We start from the raw sequence: 16,098 nt of genomic DNA on the forward strand, positions 1-16,098 counted from the left end.
ACAAAAACCAATATGGCGGTGCAACAAAACCATCTTTTGTGATCGCCTCATTTGCATCTTTTTCGTCATTAGTTGTAGCTTCTTTTGTGTCGTCTGCTCGAGTGACTCATGGGTTCTGCATGCAGATGCAGCTCGACGTGTGTGTCGTCGAGTTGCAAATTTTTTCCAGACATTTTTGACTTTCCTGTTTCCACACGCCATTGGAATTTTCTGTGTGGACTTGTGTTTAGTGGAGAGGAAAACTTTGATTTTGACATGAAAAAGTGAAAGTTTGAAACACGTGTGCACAGGTGCCTACAAAGCTGCTGGACGACCATGCAGAGTGCCGAATGTTAATTATTTAGACAGCAGCAGCAGGGTCGACCGAGTTTAAATGCACTACTAGAACTTCTCAAAGGTAGGAAAATGACTGCTTTATTTAGTTCGCCATGATGATGACTGATTGTTTCAATCGTTGCAAGGGGAAAGAAACGAATCACGTTGGTCGGTTTTCGAGGCGTCATTTCTGGCAGCATCGAAACAATTAAACTATGAAAGTCTTTTTTCGAAAAAAAGGCCAATGGCCATGCCCGAGCTCTATTAATTTCACACGAAAAACTTTTTTCTTCCATTTTTTAACGAGTCGAGAAATTTTTATAGTAGTCGATCGAGATGAGCCTCGTAGTTTGTTAGCCGTGAGCATCATCAGAAACAAGATTGATCGTTTCCCAACAAGTTTTCAAATTCTTTTTTTCCCCTTTTTTCCTACGATTTTAGAAATAAATGAACATGGATGGCTGGAGCAGGTGCTGCTTAAATTATAGAACAAACCGTGTCCACATTTGGTGTTTTAAAATACATTTCACATCTAGAACCCTTGTTTAAGTTGACGAAAAAGGCAATAAGAATCGGGGGAAAATTGGAAAAAAAAAAGAGTCAACGACGATGGGGGTTTAAAACCGGTTTAAAAAATAATTTTGTGTCTTTCGAACCGCAACAGTCAGGTTATTTCTTTTTTGTTTTTGTTTTTTTAAATCTTGTAATTCTAGTAGTAGAAAGAGTCTATTATTGTCCAAATGCACACAATCCTGATTGTTTAATGAGGATTGAGACTTTTTCTCCTCTCTTTTTTGGTTGTTCCCCGAATTCAATCTGGGCATCGACCGTTTTTATTTTTTTAATATCAACATTTTTTGAATCGTAACAATTTTGTATTGAACAATGGCGTGAATCAACGCTATTTTTAAGGGTGGGGTGATGAATAATGATCGTCTTCTTGTGAAATTCAATGTACACAATCAAACTGGGAATTTTCTTTTTTTTTTTTTTCTTTTTTTACTGGCAAAGAAGAAAAAAAAATCTTTTCAGGTGTGTGTGTCTAAGAGATGCTCAACCGAGATGATCCCCTACACCGAGGGGGGTGAATAATCAAAATGACATCACATGTAAAGGGAGGGGAGATCCCCCAACCGGGTGGTGTGTAGGGGGTTTCTCACGCTCTCATTAATGGACGCCTTTGCATATAATATGCAGATGTAGTAGTCAGAAGAAGTAGATCGCGATACACACGTAACCCTCTCTCTTTTGCATACATTGCTATACTAAAGGGAGGCTGTGTGTGAGGGGGGGGGGTGAGATTTTTCTATTGAAATTTTTTTTTTTTTCATAGGGGGGGGGACGCGCTTCAAGGGTGGCGGTGGGGGGGGGTGCCCATTTTATTTGGGTTACGTAACCCTTTTTGATCGTATTCGATATGATCTGCTGAAGGAAAAAGATGGCGGATGAAGAGATGACGCGTACACTATAATATGCAAATGGGGAGTAGTAGTAGTAGTAGTAGTGTGTGGGAATGCCAGCCAACCCTTTATCGGATAACGTGGGAAACCCAGGGGTACGTGTGGGTAGGTGAAGGGCGGACGACGGCGACGCTTTTGCATACATGTAGATTGATCCCTTCCCCATCTCTACAGTGAAAGAATTTTTTTTTTCCTTTCTTGATTTTCTTTCGACATGCAGATGAAATATTTGAACGCCCAATCAACGACGTTCTTTGCCTGTGTGGGAATACGCCGTTGCTGACGTCGTTTGAATTTTATTATTTATGTTTCAATGTCTACGCCATGAAATGGATGAAACGTTGCATTATGTATCTAGACGGTCGACGATTTTTGAATTGATTTTCCTTCTTTTCTTGAATGAAATTTTTTTTTCTTTCTCCGTAGGGAATGGTGGAGCGTTACGTTTTGAATTGAAAATGATTTGGTTGATTTTTTAAATGTATTTGGAAATAGATTTATTTTTAATTCGGCCGTGGGGTTCGGAAAAAAAAGGGCGGGTGCGCGTCTGCGCAGTTGTCGCGGTTGATTTCCAGGGCGTGGGTGGAGCCCCGATTCCTTTTTGTGATGCATTATTGGCCTAAAACGTTCGATTCAATTTGTATTTTTTCTCGGTATCGTCTCAAATATTTGATCAGTTCTACGCAGATGATCGAAAAAGATTAAAAGACGATAAGAGGCTTTGCAACTAATAGGGTCGTTTCGGAGCGTTGTGTAATCTCTGCACGCGGGATAAATTCCACCGGGAGGAGAATAGTATTTCCTTAAAAAGAAGGAAAAAATAGAAACAACTACTGCGAATGAAATTATTATTTCAGAACCGTGCGTGGGCGGCCATGATGGATGAATGGGTTTTGGATAAAAATCTAAACTGGAGAGAAAAAGATGATAAGAGCCCGCATGCGCCGGGCCTGGAGATGTTGTGCCCCGCAGACTCTGGGCATCCTATTCTGTTATTACGTACTACTATTACTACTACACAACATCTAGCGCAACCAACCACGAAAAAGCAGCAACTCAAATAAGAAATAAAAAGAGGGAACAAAATAAAAAAAAAGAATTACATGACATGATGACTGAATTATTCGAGCCCTGAATCTCCGGCATCTTGACTTTGAGCTTTCCATTATTATTTTTTTTGTTGTAATGTACAAAACTGACTGCCAACGAGCATGGATTGTGTACACGCGCATGTGATGACCGTATTTTTTTCTTTTTCTTTTCTTTATTACTGTACGATGAACGAATCAAACGTGATGTTATTTGCCGCGTAATCAGGAGCCAACAACGGAACTCGGTGTCGCCGACCATTTTTCTTTTTCTGGGGGAATTTGATTCGGTTACAGTGAAGGAGAACTCGTGATTTCTTTATTTTTATCACTTGGTTTTTGTTGTTGTTGAAACAATCTAATGGCGTAGCTCTTTCGAATATTGTGTACGGAGAATTGGCACTTTTAATTGAAATATTTTTGGAAAATGTTGTTTAAAATATTTACCTAAAATTTTTCAAGTGTATGTGTTATCTTCAGAAAAAAATCAATTAAAATTCTAACGAATCCTGCGAGGAAAAGTAGACTAGTCCAACTTTATAGGAACACAAGTAGTTGAAATGTTGTGTGTAGTGGAATGAGCCAAGCCAGTAGGCATAATTATGAAAACTAGGAGAATCCCGCCGACTTTTTGACTCTTCGACTCCACCAACCTTGTTGAAACTTTTCCTCTCTCTCTCTCGTTACATTTTCTCTTTCTTTACAAAAAGATTTAACCCGCCGGTGATGAGCTGCTGATTACATCTTTTAAGGCATCTCTCTCTTGTATATGTTTCCCCCTTATTTTTCTTTACCGGTCCACCACGGTACAATGTAATAATATTTCAGTTGCGCGTTTGTAGGCTAGTTGTGTGTATTTTTATTTATTTATTTTTTTCTTTAAGTAGCCAGTAGAGTTGTTGTCGCCTAGTAGTTGTTTCTACTCTACTGGGGATATATAGATACAACATCTATACTAGAGATATCTGAATGTTGTTGCCGCTCCAGGGGCTACCGAGTTCCTTGTTGCTTGCTGCTGTTATTATTTATTCAAAAACAAAAAAATAATAAAATAAAATTTACAGGTTTTTTTATTTTTTTGTTTTTAGTCGATCTCGTCACACAAGTTTGTGATACCAGTTTATTTGTTTAGAAAAAAAGGACGACTTTTGATTATTTTTATTTTTTTAACTTTGTTGACCCGTTCGGTAGTTTTGTCGACTATTTTGACTTTGATTGAATTCATAGAAGAAGCGGGAAAGTAAAAAAAAAAAAAAAAATGAAGAGGAAAATTCTAAAAATGACTCGAGTCCTTATAAGACAAAAATTCCTGACCAAAAGAATATCTTGAAAAAGTAAAATAAATGTCGTTAGTTTGGTTGCAGACAAATTCACGGTGAATCGAGTCCAAGAGCTCCCTCTTCCAAAAATGGTCATGTGTGGATATTTATTTCTTCTGGAACACGAAGGGGTCTCCATCTTCGGTTGACATAGGCATAAAAACGGGGTTCGAAAAGGAAAAAATGCGCGGTGAATTTGAAATAAAAGAAAAAAAAAGACACACGGGAATAATAATGACTAGGAAGCCACCGACCGTGTAATGCCCAGTAACTAGCGGCAGCCAACAGTACACGCCATAAGATTAGCATCGAAATGTGTCAGTTGTGCACGTATTCACGGCACATGAGCGCTCATGTTGGACGCCTTCTCCATCTGTCTTTTCGAGCCCCGATGGCTAGGCCTAGATAGAAATCCTTGCTGCTGTTTGTAAGGATCGTGCGGAAAACACGACCATAGCACAGCAGCTGTAGATACAAAAAAGTGAGCGCGGGGTATTTGAGTAAAAAATTGAATTGAAGAAGATTTAAAAGGCATCAAGGTGAATATGGTGAGAGAGGGGGACCGGCGATCAAAAATGCACAAGGAAGAAAAAGTGGGGAGAGAGACGACAAGATAAAAAAAAGCTCTGGGTTTGTTGTGCCTTAACGAGGATCTCGTGTTCCTCGTTGACATTCCATCAATCCTACCGATCTCTCTCCTATCTTTTCCCTTTTTTTTCTCTTTCTTTTCTTTTTTCTTTCACGCGTTTTAGAAATGTATAGATAGGAAACCGACCATTCGGGTGGAAGGGGGGGCTTTTGCTCACGAGAGAATTTTTGGTTTTGTTTTTAAACGTGGCGCGCGCGCTGCTATTAAAATTATTTTTGAAAATTATTTTTCCTTTTTTTTTTCTTTATTTTATTTCTTTTTTTCTTTTTCTCCGCCTGTGTTTGAACATGGAATAATCGAACCTGATGGAGCGGAGAGACCCCAGCCGTGAAGAAAGAGTGTCTCTTGTGTGTGTGTGTGTGTGTGTGTATAAATAGTAAGAAGAAAAAAAAATCAAGGGAATGGAAGAACTGTGTGTGACAGCAGCTGTGATATGCAAATGAACCCTCGTCCTCATCATCTCCCCCTTTTAAACTTATTTTTTCCAAAACGAATTATTTTTGTTTCTTTCGATTTTTCTTTTTTTTTAAAATGATGTCGAGTGTTGGGTAATTTTTTCCTTTGAGATTTATTAAGGGAGAAGAAGAAAAAAGAGCATTGCGTCTGTATAAACTGGACCGTGCAGCAGTTGAACAATTTCGTGACTGAATTGACCCAGTCACGCCTGTGCTCGTATATAAACTTCCTCTTTATATTTTCATTCACAAATGAAATTCAAAGGAAAGGAGAAAAGATTCCCTTTCACCCTTTTGGTCGTTCGTCCATTTTCGTGAGTGAATATTACGCACGCCCGGCCAGTAGTAGCAACTGTTTAAACAAAAAATACTTGTCATAAATCTCTCTCTCCCCTAGTTGACGATACCCTCGAACGGATATTAAATTGATTAAAACCCCCCAAATAAAATAATAAGTTTCCGTTTCATACCATCAATGAATGAGGTCACAATTTTGGTTTGCAATGACGTGAATTTTGTTTATTCCAAGTGGGAGGAGGTGAAAAAAGAACCCCATTGATTTTCGATTGGAAAACCGGTTTTTCTTTCCCTCGTCTCTTCTTGTGTAATATTTTCGGGAGAAGCAAAAAAGAGTTGCACGTTGACGTTAGGTTGTAAAGGAAAGAAGAATTAAAAAAGGGCCGCCCGTTTGGCGCTTTGAGAAGACGAGAGAGACTTGCCAAGTTTGCCATAGGGAGGGGGACGACCTCCAAGAGTCTGCTGGTGCTGTGTTTGGTAACCCCAACAGCCGGGCCGCCTGTAGAAAATAACGACACGTTTTCACGTCGGAGCGCGCACAGCTTTTTATCTCATTTGAATGCCAAAAACAGGCCGATGAGAGAGAGAAAGAAAATGTTTTCTCTTCGTCTGTCGGGGTGGGGCGGCAGACGGGAGGAAAAAAAACCGTTGGAGGATTCCGTTTCTTACCCCTTTTGCAGCTAGCAGCAACTAGCTTCTTTTGTATAAATTGAAATTCAAATATATTCTTCCTCCTTATATAACAACTGCTGGAAGAAGTAGAAGAAAAAAGAAGGAAGACTTTTTTTTTATCTTTTTTTCTTTTTGGCGTGTGTGAGGGATGCAGCGCCGCCGTCGTTGGCGCGCCCAACTCCACCCCATTCGCCTGTCAACCGGGTGAGGGTCGTCGGGCGGACCAATGCCGAGTCGAGCAAAGGTTGAATCAAAACTCCGCCCCCATTGCCTAGTGTGCGGGTCCCTTGTGAAAAGTCGATCAACTGGGCGTGGCTAAACTAGGAGCCCCGTTTGAATGATCCCCCCTTCGTTTCCTATTGAAAAAAGAGAGTTTCGCTTTTCTTGACGGATGGTGTAGTTTGATATCCTCTCTGTCACGGCAACAGCAGCAGCCATCTTTTTTCTTTTTTTTCTTAACGCCGCAGGAGGAGGTGGTAGGAGAAGGGTTGGGTTGAGCCTCTCTTCTTTTCCATGTTTGATATCCCCCTATCTCTCTCTATCCATCCCTTCTGGTATATATGCATGCATGCGTGTATGGTCTACAGTGAGTAGTGCAGTGGTGGCGGTGGGTGAGAGAGGGTGGTGACGGTCGGCTCAAAAGGGAGGCAAAGGAGAGAGAGAGAAAAAGGCCTTCAAGTGGATCATCGCAGCCGCGGTCGTCAGTGATCAGCCAGTTCCCGACCGAGACGGACTCTCTCCCTTTACTCGGCTGCTCCCGCCGATTTTTTTTTATTTATTTTTTTTATTTTTAAATTGAAAAACAAAACAAAAAAAAAAAAAACTTTGACGATTTTTTGTAAATTTTATTTTTAAAATTATTTATTTTGTTTTATGTAAATATTTGTCGAGTGTCTAAGTGGGGTGGGAAGATTAGATTTTTGTCAATTTGCAATTTCAAAAGTCGTCAAAGAAATTCGAAATTTTATTTATTTTTAAATTGTTGACTTGAGATGGTGGGGGTTCAACATTTGGTCAGTCGATAATCGGCATGTCATTTAAGTTCAAGTGTCTTCAGTTTGTACAAAAAAACAAACAACTTTTTATTTGGTTATCTAATAAGAGAAAAACCTCGCTCCCAAAATTGTCCCTCCCCACAAGACCAAGAAGATATTTCACGCTCCGGGCGCAAGAGTCTAGAAATTTATTTCGACTCGATTCTACCAATTTGTGTTAATTTAATTAACCAGGTATGTAACAAAAAAGTCCCAAAATTAAATTTTTTTTATTTCAAACAAGTTTCATGGTTCACAGTGTCGAAAAGAAAATGTTGGAATTTCTGGGAAATTGACTAGTGTAAATAGATACAAGTCGCTACCGAAATGTAAAACATAGTCGAGGGCTATAATAATAATTAGGTAATATTATGGTGACGCGATATGTTGTAAAGTTGTACTCAAAAGTGCCTTTTTTTGTTGTTGTTGTACACCGACCGTTCGTGTGTGCATCATTAGATGCCGTTGTGTGTACGTACACGACCGTTTTTTCCCCCTTTCGTGAGTGTCGCCGGGTTTTATTTGAACAGTTTTTTACTTGTGAGAGTGTCGGGAAAAAATAGGAAAAAGATTTTTTTACGAGCCAGGGAAATTTTTTTTTCTACCGAAATTACGACTCGGTTTATTTTAAAGAAGATTCTCGCATTTACGAATCACGTAATAAAAAGAAGGAAAAATGAAATAAAAATCTGAAAAAGGGGAAAAAAAATTCTTGAAATGGAAAGAAAAGGGAACGAAATGTAATCGGGCGCTGTGAGGCAAGAAAAAAGAAGATGGAAAAAATAAAAGAGAAAGTGGATGGACCTTATAGAGACGACGAGTCTGCTAGTGTTTCAAGACCTCGAAAACTTTTTTTTAAATTTATTTTTTAAAGAAAGATTTAGATTTCTTCGTCTTTTTTTCGATGGGGGATTTCTTTTTATTTAGATAGAAGAAGCAGCAGATGTTGTGTCTTAATAAAAATGTACGGAGAAACCTTAGAATTACCCTTCCGAAAAACAATTTTAAACTCGTCGCGTTCTAGTTGAAATGCGATAAATATCGAAAAAGGACCACCTCCAGTGCTTGACAAAATGATGGCTCGTTTTGTTTCTTTTTTTCTTTTATTTCAAATAAATATTTTCAAAAAAATCCCGGGGCAGCAGAAAAACGACACGTTTTCATCACTCGAAATGTCTTTCCATTAGTTGCGCTACATACCAAAATCCATTCGCCCAAGTTATTTTTCCATTGCGGCATTTCGTTTCGTAAAAATAGTTGAAGTATTTGAATATTCCCCCCAAGGTTAAATTTAAAAGAAAAGAAGAAAAAAACCGAAAAAAACCAAGTTGAGTTGTGTAACCCGTTACGATCCTAATGTTTCTCCTAGGCAGAAAGTGCCCGACGGTCCGAATGGTTATTTATTCGAAACGGAGCGAAGGTTTTTGTGTCTGCACGTGCGGAATAGTATAGACGGACGAAGATGGGAGCCAAGAAGAAACAGACGGAATATAGGCAGCTCAGCAAGTAGTATGTGTTTGTTACCAGCTAAGACTTCTTCTTCTTCTTTTAGTACGATATGCAAATGAAGCCAGTCTGCGTTAGAGAGAGAGCGTCTCATCACGCGATAGGGCGCGTCTTGTTGCCGTCGGCCTTGAAGGGCCATTACACATTCTATCTTTTTATTTTATTTTTTTTTTCTTCTTCTTTTATTATTCCCGCCATTATGTACGAGAAATATAGTATATTTTTTTTAAAGAATAAGAAACATCCCAGTCATTTTTCTTCTTTAGGGGACCGATTACAATCAAACTGCCTTAGATATTCCGAAAACATTTTTTTTTGTTTTTTTGTTTTTCTCTCCAAATATTTTTTTTTCTGACACATTTCACAGCCGTCGGTTTTTAAAAAGAAAATCGAGAGTTTGATTGAAAATTTCAAAAAAAAAAAAAGGTTTAATCATAGTCATGTGGTCTGAGAGAAGTAGGCCTGGAACTAGTTATTGCCTTGGTTTATTGCTTGTCTCTACAAGAAGAGGAGGAGGAGTAGGGTCGGCACGCAAGACTGACGCAATCTCATTTCTTCCGTCTACCTGTGTCCATTTTATTTAGAGGGGAGAGAGAGAAAAGAAGAGGCCTAGCTTGCTTTTTAATATCACGGACATGACATGTCCGTGTGACCCCTATGGGCCTAGAACACACATTTTCTCTTTTTCTAACGCGCTTTTTCTTTTTCAAACTTAACTTCTCCTTTTTTTTCTGATTTCACTTTCACCGTCCATCAGCCGGCCTGTCCGTCACTATGCCCGTCTCCCGTCTGCTGCTCCTGGGTCCCCTCCTTTTTTCTTCTTGCCTTTGGGCAACTGGCCATAACTATTTTTCTGTTTCTCTTGTCAAATGATTCACGACAGCTACAACACAAGTCTGGGCTGCTCCGAGGGTTACAAAAAATCACCAGACCTCCTGTCTTTTGTCCCTTTCAATTACGTAAGACTGACGGGGAATTTTACGCACTTAACATGTAAAAATAACGAAAACCATAATATTCATTTTTAAATTCTGGCCACGGTGAAACAAATAACTTAAAACCAAAAAAAGTAAAAAATTGAATGGAACAAAGTATAGTTGAAACGTAGTTTTGTTTTGTTATTACTGGGGTCCTTGATTTTTATTTGTTGGTTTTTTTTTTAAAACGAGTTTGGCGAGCTGGGTGCAATTTCCAGTTTGACCAGCGTTTTTCATTTGGTCGCCGTGTTAAACCAAAAATTGCGCATTAGAATTTCGCTTTGTTCGAGGAGAATTGAGTTTTGTGTGACCTTTGTTTTTTTTTGTAACGAGTATTTGAGCTGACACGTTTTGAATCAATCTTTCAATTGTTTTTTGGGTGAGGACTCCCTGGACTGGGCCCTCCTGCCGGGAATCCTCATCACCGTCTCAACGGTAGGCCTCCGTCTACATTTAGGCCAAGGGATATTATAGGGGGCCATCCTCTTTCAAAAAGGAGATAGAGATGTTTGAATAACTCATTACAAAACGAATTGCAACTACGGATACAAATCTAAAGAGAGAGCGCTTCTGTAACTGACAGGTTGTTCTCTTTAATATTTCCGAACGGCCATCACGACACCCAAAAATAGTAATTCGGGACAGAAAAAGTGTGGGAGGTATACACAAAATGTGACACACACAACTTTGAGATTTTGTTTCACTGTTTCTAAAAATAAAAAAATCCCCCCATCACGTAATCCGAGCCTCCCCCCCCCCCCCCTTACAGCCACCGCATTAAGGATTTTAGACTTTTCTCCCGTTTGATTTCGATTTAAAAAAGAAAAGAAAAAGTTAAAATTTCGTGTCTTTTGTTTCCAAGTACGTAACAACCCTTCTGTCGACGGTCGTCACGTCCCCCGGAACGTGGTCTGCCCTCGGTTGGATAAAAATCCATCCATCCATCCATCCGATCCTGGATCGATAAATATATAAGAGAAAGGAACTTACTCTTTTTGAGTCTCCCCATTCCGTTTACATAAGAGAGAGAGAGATCAAGGCTGGGGTGATATGGGGAAGGGTTAGACAATGGCGTCCGCACGGCGGATGATGATGAGTTTGTGTGTGCGTACTACGTACGTACCCCTTTGGCTCGTCTGCATACATTCGTTTTTTAGATTTATCAGAAATTGAATAGAAGCGCCGGGGTAGTAATTTGATGCCTCTGCTTCATGCAGTTGGGATGCAGTGGCCTGATGGGGGGCTAACTTGGGTTGTGTTGGAGGATCTCCCCCCCTCATCCAGCTGGAAACCCCAACCACCACACGATCGGATGGTTGCCATAGAAACGAACGAACAAAATGGCGGACTAGAACCAATCGAACGGCTTTTTTTAAATTTTTGTTCCTTTTGGCCGTCTAACTTTTGTCAATTGTCCAAGTGAGCATCTTATAAAGAATCGCTAAACAGTTGTTGAATTTATGTCAAATGATTTTGAATGAGTTAGTTTTTCTTTTTAGTTTTTTCCCGATTGCGTGTAGTGCGCCGATTTGAGTCGCCGCTTGCAACCAGTTCTCTCTTTCTTTAACGAGATGATAATTTTGTCCTTCGGGGGTCTTTTAATCACCTCCACGTCTTAGTTGGACCCCAGTCGCCATCGTGAAAAAACCTGTCCCGTATGCAAATGTCGAAATCGAATCGGAATAATCGAATTGGCCTTAACAATTCAATGTTACTGACTGGATATTCTTTCTCTTTTTGGCAAGCCCCAACTTGTTTTGAACCTTTTCGAAAGATTTGAAGAATCTTGCGGGAGAATGTTTAACTGGTCGGATACGGCGTGACGGATGGGGGGACTCCATCAGCCCGAAAAAAGAAATATAACTTTTTTGAGACGGAACGAATCGAAAGGAAAAAGTTTTGGATATTTCTCTCTTCTTGTCTCGTCGTTTTTGAATTTCAAAGTGCTGGGCCTTCGAAAAAAGAAATGTAAACTTTTTTGGAGACTTTTCTCGTTCGTGATAGAAACTGATAAGGTGGGGAGACTCTTGACATATCGAAATTTATGTATGTAAGCCTTTTTTTATTATTTTTCTTCTTTTTTTCTTTGAGAAAGTTTGTCGGTCGAAAAAGTGGGAAAGCCGGCGATATTGTAGATTAAACACGCCAACGGTCCCGTCTTCTTCTTCTTCTTCTTCTTCTAGTCGATGGCTCCTTTTATTTGTTTGTTTGCCGGGACGTGACGACAGACCGTAGATGGGGCGGTCAAGGTCACCTCCTCACGTTTGTACCTCGAAAAGATTTTTTGTGTTTCTTCTTTTTTGGTCAGGATCCAACACACGTAAAAATAAGATAGAAGAAATGTTTAGGATATTGATAGTCGCACTCTGCGCCATTTTGGCGTGTATAGGATTGACCCTTGTTATCACGCAGGATTTATGGGCTTATTAAGAATCTAATGACGATATCGATTGTTGATGCTGATTATTTTTCTTTTCTTGATTTGATTTATTCCAGATTGTTTACGCCCGCCAATCTGTGGGAAAACGGATGGAATTGGGAACAAAACGAAAGTTGTGTGTCTCTATTTGGATGTTTCGTTTCAAAATCTGCACCCAAGGCCAACAACTCGATCCCGTCAACTTCGTGACATTGGCTCCTAACTGCGACGCTCACGTCGTTATTTCAAACAAAACAACAAATTCAATTCAAGTTTATTTTTTGAAATTTTTTCAAGTGAAATCATTCCAGCCATCCGGTTTTTTCTCTCGTATAATGTGTGTCACTGGCTGCGTGTGTCGCCGTGTGTGTGTGTGTGTGTGGGGACATAAAATGTATTGATTGGGGCGGGTCCCTTTTTTGGTTGAGGCCACCCAACCCTCCTTTTTTTATCCCCATTTCGCCCCCAATGCCACCCAATACGCGAATCCCATTTTTTCTCTTCCGTATAGGTACAGCACACACACATACATTCTGGTGGGTGATAATACCACCCCATTTTTAGACCTACCCCTCTTCCGGAAGAAGGAGGCCTACGTGTATATTGAAAGAGGGGGGGGGGATCGATCGGTGGGTGGAAGGAGGAGCTATCTATCACTAGCCATTGGTCACCTTTTTACCAAATAACGCCAGAAAAACGGGTGGGGTGATAGGATATTTTTGAGGGTACAATGTACATACAGTAGAGCATGCGCTGGATTCTAGGAGGCCTAGTAAAAATCAAACATTTTATTTCTAGTTTTGTAGGAGGAATAAATGAATAACCAAGTACCCGAAACGATAGGTGAGAACCTCCCAGTGAGGACGACATCCAAATCAATTGATTTATACATTGAAATTTCTTGAACAAAATTGTCTCAATCGAACGAGTGAAGAGGCTACAGTTTGACGCCCAAGTTGAATGTCCCAAAAGTGTCGTCATAGTAACAGTTTCTTTTCTATATGTAGGCCCAGGTCGATAAGCTTCGTGCTTGTGTGTGTGTGTGTCTTTTCTTTCTTTCTTTCTCATTTCCAGTTTGAAATCGTCGTCGAATGGATGTGACGTGTCGCTAGCGAGGTATAGAGTTCCTACGTCTTGTCACTGAATTCAAGTCGATTGGTAGGAACTTCATACCGTGCTCTCGACGCCAATCCGATAGTCTCCGATTCATCGTCTTTTATTTGTCAAATTATTACACGGGTGAGACATTTGCATATACATTTTGTTTATAATTAATCGTCGCTCAAAGAAAAAGAAATATGCATGTCTGGATGTTTGACATATTAACTCAATAAATAAGGTTTCTTTTGAATTCATGATTTTCTGATTGGTTCATTCTTCAAACACGGCGGACTATATAGTTGTTCTTTTTTTATTTTTATTATTATTCTTTCCCGGTTGTCCCGATTAAGTTTCCATGGTATATGCACAACTCAAAAAGAAGGGAGGATGTTACGTGTACGGCTTCCCGGCGTTGTCCACCTCCTTTTTTTGTTTTTCCTTTTTGGGTTTAAGTTTGTCTGTCGTGTAGACAAACGGGGAAAATGTGTCGCCTTCGATTAGTGTGTGGAATCGAAACTGATTGGCGACATGATGGGATCTCTCAATTGATTAAATCCCAACTAAATTTTTTCGTGGAAATGCGCGGGACGGATTGCGTTTGAATAATTGATTGGAATTCTTCCGTCAATAATTGAGTCGACAACCGTTTTGAATGAAGAGCTGAAAATTCTTTGATAACGTTTCACTTTTTTTTTAACTCCCTCCCCCCGAGGCAGCCGCCATCTTTGTCGTCTTGCGCAACTCGAGTTGCGCACTGGTAAGTAAAAAAAAAAAAAATATTATTTTTTCATCCAAACAAATTTACATATTTAAATTGTATGCGCGTACGTCGAACAATAAAAAAAGAAGGGGGCTGAATGGGAGAAGAATGGATGTGGGAGGTTTCGTCAATTGGGTATAGCAGCAGTAGTAGGGGGAGGCGGTGAAATATTGTTGTCTACTGCGCGGAAGTTGCATGCGAACAGACTAGGGAAAAAGAAGAAAAGCGTTTGGGATTGGGTAACAATTTTCTTGGTGGAATGACACGACAATAGAAGAAGAAGAAGAAGAAGAAGCGTATTAGATGTAATAATAATAGCGGCGGAAGAGAGCGGAAGACGCACGCACACAATATCTCTCTCCCCCTGCCCAACCAAATATATGCAGATGATTGCCATCATCGACAAAAGAAGAAATTTAAACTAAAGGGTTATTGCTCCTCTGCCGAGACACAAGAAGATGCCGCCGCATTGTGTGTGTGTGTGTCTGTCCTGTCTAGTACATTATCTAGACATTACACAAGAGCCCTTCTTCTTTTTCTTCTGTATCCCCCTGGTTTTTTGTTTGATTCACTTGTCTAAAGTAGAGCACGGCGGGGGAAACTCTCTCTCTCTCTCTCTCTCTCATGTTTCACGGTTTATAATTCCCGCCCCAAAGCGACTTGGTAAATCTTCTTTGACATAATACTCGTCGTCGTCAAGTATTTAAAAATGTCTATCGGCTATTCATACATCATTTCGTTTGATGTGTGTACAGACTTTTTTTCACTTTTTGATTTTGGGCCAGTCGAAAATTTCTGTGCGTGAAAAATTGTCAATAATTTTTGGTTCGACAAAAGAAAGTCGTACGCCGTCAAGAGGCTCTATCCCAATATTGGGGAAGCGTCGCTGCCGGGCCGCCGCCCGTCTAGAGTTCCAATCTATTCTCCTATTCCTGGATAGAGAGCTAGAGAGAACAGAGAGAAAAGTCTAAGAGGGATGTTGTGTAGAAAAGAAAAAAAAAAGGGTGGAAGAGAGACTGAGACCCTCATGTTTGGAAATTGGTAAAAAATGTGAAAGAAACTGGTGCACTGCAGTAGTATTTGATATCGACTGAGCTGGCTGCAGCTATAGGCTCCTTATTAATATCTGGCTCCTTCTTTTATTCGCCCCTTTTTTCTCTCTCTTTCTCCACCGTTTGATGATTTATTATAAATGCCAGATGAGAATCTATGTAGTATTACTCTCATCGGGGGGTGTGCGCATTCCTTTTGTTTGTTCAAAGACAATCTCAAGTTCATCATCTCTTCTTCTCGGTGGCGGATATATATTGCGAGATACATCACGAACTTGCTATATGGTATAGACGAAGGGTGGAAAAAGAAAATTTTCTTCTTATCAAATAATCGATGGGAAATATATTTGAATTTCAACCGGCAAGTATTGATTTTAGTCTTTTCTTTTTCTCTCGGCTCTTATTTCTCATTTGCTCTAAGTACCAGACACACACTGGCAACGCCACACGATCAATAAGTTGACGCGCATTATAACCCCCCCCCCTTTTCTCCGTTGTACCCGTAGTTACGTATATACTCATTTGCATACGAAACTTTATTTTTTGTTGGGGGGGTTTTTCAAAATTCACCGCCCCAATGAAATAAAATATTGTCGAAATGAATGAAATTTTTTAATTTGAATGACAGTCGATGATGACACTCGTCGAATCAGCGATTCAAACGTGGAGGACTTTCTTTTTTTTTACAGAGAATAAATTTGGAAATAATAAAAATGTTGGAATATTCAAGGGGTGGAAATTTTATAGATCAAAGACAACCACAAGGGGGGGGGGGGGGAGCGCATCATCACCGGAATAAAAACATTTTGTTCCCGTTTTTGTTATTGTTCAACTTGTGTGTGTGAGTATTCCCCTCATCTATGAGCCCCTCTCATGTCTAAGAATATTTCGATTACGCATCCAGATATATATATTTGTAATGTAATAAATATTTAGATGCCTACATGTTGGGTACGATGGGCACGCATATGCCAACCCTTTTACACCGGTGGGC

General features: G+C 39.8%; 1 long non-coding RNA gene across 1 annotated transcript; it reads left to right on the plus strand.

Annotated features, from left to right (window-relative positions):
* The first annotated feature begins 1,687 nt into the window (after positions 1–1,687).
* On the plus strand, positions 1,688–13,542 carry LOC124194370. The gene is made up of 2 exons (XR_006874751.1): positions 1,688–7,484; positions 12,269–13,542. It is a non-coding gene; the product is annotated as an uncharacterized LOC124194370 (long non-coding RNA).
* The last annotated feature ends 2,556 nt before the right edge of the window (positions 13,543–16,098 follow it).

The sequence above is a fragment of the Daphnia pulex genome, chromosome 5 (genome assembly GCF_021134715.1).
Source record: "Daphnia pulex isolate KAP4 chromosome 5, ASM2113471v1".
Classification (NCBI taxonomy): Eukaryota; Metazoa; Arthropoda; class Branchiopoda; order Diplostraca; family Daphniidae; genus Daphnia; species Daphnia pulex.